The 4005-nt window shown below is 46.1% G+C and overlaps 1 non-coding gene across 1 annotated transcript; it reads right to left on the bottom strand.

The window, feature by feature from the left end:
* Window positions 1-3547: 3547 nt before the first annotated feature.
* Window positions 3548-3658, bottom strand: trnal-caa (transfer RNA leucine (anticodon CAA)). Its single transcript has 2 exons — window positions 3621-3658; window positions 3548-3593 (listed from the first exon to the last, which is right to left on the bottom strand). It is a non-coding gene; the product is annotated as a tRNA-Leu (tRNA).
* Window positions 3659-4005: the final 347 nt, after the last annotated feature.

Below are 4005 nucleotides of genomic sequence, written 5' to 3'. Positions count from 1 at the left end.
TACAACTCTGATGCTTTTGAGACACGGCTTGTGCAGCGTATAAGCATCCCGGGATCTCGTGGCCCTCACCAGACTCCCCGCGCCGCCGTAACTACCCGATTCCCTAGGGTTATAATAGAGTGCACTCAACCCCGCTGCAGACATGGTCCCCTTCCAAACCACACTTTCACACACCTAAAGCGAGGGATGCGCCGCCTTGGGGCTTTGGGACCCTGAGGCTCTGGACCGACCGGCCAGGGGGGAAGGCGAGAGTTCCGACCCTTAACGACACACCATTGGGTACTGAGGGGGCGGGACATGCACACATAACAACACGCCATTGGCTGGCAAGGGGGCGGGACATCCAACCACCGCTGACTCCCATTGGCTGGAAAAGGGGGCATGGTACCTGTCAAGTTTGATGAAAGGTGTCGCTTTATACTACTTACGTCTTTGGTGGGGATGGTGTTGTCTACGCAGAAGTTAATGTAGACAGTGACACAGTCCACCATGCTGTCTATGTCGTCCCCATGTCGTTCGCACAGCACATCCCAGTCGGTGGCCTCCAAAGCACCACGTAGATCCTCCATAGCCTCCTGAGACCATCTCCTCACAGTCCTCATGGTCGCAGGTTGGCGCTGGACAATGTTGGCGTGTATAGTGGTGTAAGCAAGACAAGGTTGTGATCTGATCTGCCAAGGGGGGGAAGGGCTGTGGAACTATATGCATCCTTAGCATTGACATATAACAAGTCCAGTGTTTTGTTTTCTCTGGTCGGGCACTTAACAAACTGGTGGAAAGTAGGCAAAGTGGTGGTAATAGATACGTGGTTTAAGTCCCCTGAAATAGCTATAAAAGCGCTAGGGTGCTTTGTTTGTAGCCTGGCTGTGACTGTGTTTATGACGTCACACGCTACCTCTGCATTTGCCGTAGGTGGAATGTAAACAACAACAAAGATGGCGCATGTAAACTCCTGCGGCAGATAGTATGGACGCAGTCCTATGGCTACCAGTTCGATGTCCAGGTTACAGACGTGCTCCTTAAATATGTCCAGGATTACACCATCTGTTGTTGACAAGCACCGCGAGCCCCCCTCCTTTCCTCTTACTGCTTTCAGTGTTTCTGTCCGCCCGCACCGTCTGAAAGCCGTCGATGGTAACGTTCGAGTCTGGAATAAGTTCCTGCAGCCACGTCTCGGTGAAACACATGATACTGCATTCACGATACTCCCTCTGGCTCCTCACCAATGCTCCCAGTTCGTCCATCTTGTTCGCTAAGGACCTCACATTTCCCAAGATGATCGAAGGAAGGTAGGGTTTAAATCTCCTTCTCTTCACCTTTCGCATTGCACCAGCCCTACAGCCTCAGCTTCTCCTCCTCAGCTCCTCCGGCACCGATGGCTTCTCTCCAGTGAGTAGAGCCAGACGCGCTAGCGCGATCAGCTGGTCCCGCGTGTAGACAATGCCTCTGTAGCTATCGGCATTGCAACCCGATAGAAACAGAGGTCCGAGTATCAGAAAAAACAAGAAAAAGTATCTCAGCTTCCTAGTATCCACCATGTTGTGATCGCAAATCTAGTTGCCGGCAAAGGTATGAAGAAAAAACACTAACACACTAGCATTAACTAACTGAAAGAAACAAAAAGACAACAAAAAGACACATAGCTGCTGTAGCAGGCTGCCACTAACACGGCGCCATCTAGGTGTTCATAGAATGAAGTCATTCAAAGGTTGTGGGTTTGAGTCCCACCAGAATAACATGTCATTTTGATTCAGCCTTTTGAAATCCTCTAGGGATTGGTGTTGATTAAGTAAAATAGAGGACTTCTTCTGAGTTGACAGTCAAAAATGAATCAGCAGCCACAAGGGAGAAATTAGCACTGGACCTAGCCAGTGATCACATTATTCCTATCCTGTAGTCCTTGCACTGGCTTCCTGTCAAGTTGACTTCAAAACCCTCATGCTCACCTATAAGGCTCTCCATGGCTTGGCACCTCAGTACCTGTCTGAGCTGTTATTGCCCTACTCCCCAACGTCCCAACCTTCACTCTTCTAATTATGGTCTCCTATCTGTGCCCCAAGCTCGTCTACACTCTACGGGTGACAGGGCCATCTCCACTTATTCCCCCAAACTCTGGAACTATATCCCCAAGGATATCAGAGAGTCACCTTCTCTAAACTCCTTCAACTGTATTTACAGTTGAAGGTTACTTCTACTGTATTTAGTACCACCATCTACCTCTAACTGTGTATCCTCATCCTGCTTATCTTGTGTATTTTTTATTTTATTGTTGTCATTCTGCAAAGTGCTTTGAGAAGCCACCTTTAAAGGCACTATATAAAGTAAAGTTTATCATTATTTTTAATAATAAACAGTGCATTTAACACTGAGCACACATAGTCCTTCTTTGAAAAGGATTGCAGGGGTAGGGAACAAGCTTTTCACATGTGTTGTTGAAGACTGTATCCTGGCTTTGTTGCAGGAAATATCTGAATGCCATCATCAGAGCAAGGAGAGGATTAGGGTTTTAGGAAAGTCTTTTTGACGCCTGAAACTGTGTGGTTCCTGGTTTCAATAGCTGGCACTCTACACCTAAACAACAGAGAACACCGTTGACATGGCTGAACTGCCTAGCGGACATTTTGTCGCGTTCTTCTGACCTGTATTTAATGCAATTCTCTAAAAATGTGGCACGTTATATGTGTGCTACCTTAATGGAGGGTGAGCGCACTCATAAGGATCATAGATTTGATGACAAGCATCTAAAAATGAGCATGAGAAAATGACATCATGCTCTAAGGTTGAATGGCACGAGTTATCCTGTTCCCTCCACAGAAAATGTGTGTTTTAAAGGAGGTGTCATGTTATTTTTTGCCAGACAATTTTGTGCCGTAAGAACAGCGTGGTTGTTTAATTTATTGGTCTGAAATTGGTTTAAACTGCAGGGAAATAACAACAAAAAAAACAAGTGCTTCTTAACACAGAGATACTGTAGTTGGAGATATTTGGCAGCAGTGGGATTCCAACCCACGCCCCCAAAGAGAATGAAGCTTTAATCCAGCTCTTTAGAGCGCTCGGCTGCATTAGCCTCGACTGCCTCATACCTCACACTGGCTCAGAGAAAACTGGGTGGCTTGTAAAGGCTGGTAGGAGAGGAAAGGAATAAATGCTATAAAGGAAAGAGCACTATCAGTAGGGTGCATCACGAGGTATGCAGGGTATGCAGGGCTACAGGTTGATTTCACAATGCCACATTTAATTAAATAAAGGAGAAACCGCATGGAAAACAATATGTTTTAATAAATCATCTTCTGGATTTATATTTCGGTCTTTCACCTTTGAATGCATAGCTTGGCCTTAAATCTTTACTCGATTACAGGCAGCCCAAACAGTTCTTAAGGCAGAAATCGAAGCCTGTTAGCCTTTCTGCTAATAATGTGTAAGTGTTCACCAAGGATTTCCCTGCAGATCATGTGCCCCCAAACCAGTTTCTCCATTTTCCTCTTCCTGTCATTGTCAGTGAGCACAACAAGATGGGAAGAATGCAAGACAGGGAAAAGGTACTAACTGTCAGGAGTGGGATTTGAACCCACGCCTCTATTCAGAGACCAGAACACCCCACCAATGGAAAGACAGGAGTCCTTGAGTCTGGCGCCTTAGACCACTCGGCCATCGTGACGAGCTGCATAAGTTAGTCTGTTAAAAGCACCAGTAGTTCACAAAAGTGAGAAATGCTTTGCTGGAGAAGCGCCACGTTGCCTGTTGTTGCCTAAACGGATCGCGGAAATCAAATATTCGGATCGATTCAGAGTGTGCTTTACAACCTTTGTGTAATATTTTAAATTGTTTTTAAAAAAGTGTGTACCGTGTACTATGTTTAGGACTAGTTAGTGTGGTAGAATATGGAGATCATCTCCAGCTCTGAGATCAACCGCAACAAGACATCGTGTTGAACAAAGTCAGAGCCCAGCTGAACGTGTGCTCAGTGTGGTGTTCAGGACTCAGGAGTATTGTTGTGGTTCTAAT

The sequence above is a fragment of the Atractosteus spatula genome (genome assembly GCF_055471065.1).
Source record: "Atractosteus spatula isolate fAtrSpa1 chromosome 10 unlocalized genomic scaffold, fAtrSpa1.hap1 SUPER_10_unloc_15, whole genome shotgun sequence".
NCBI classification, from domain to species: Eukaryota; Metazoa; Chordata; class Actinopteri; order Semionotiformes; family Lepisosteidae; genus Atractosteus; species Atractosteus spatula.
This window is presented reverse-complemented; position numbering and strand designations above follow the sequence as displayed.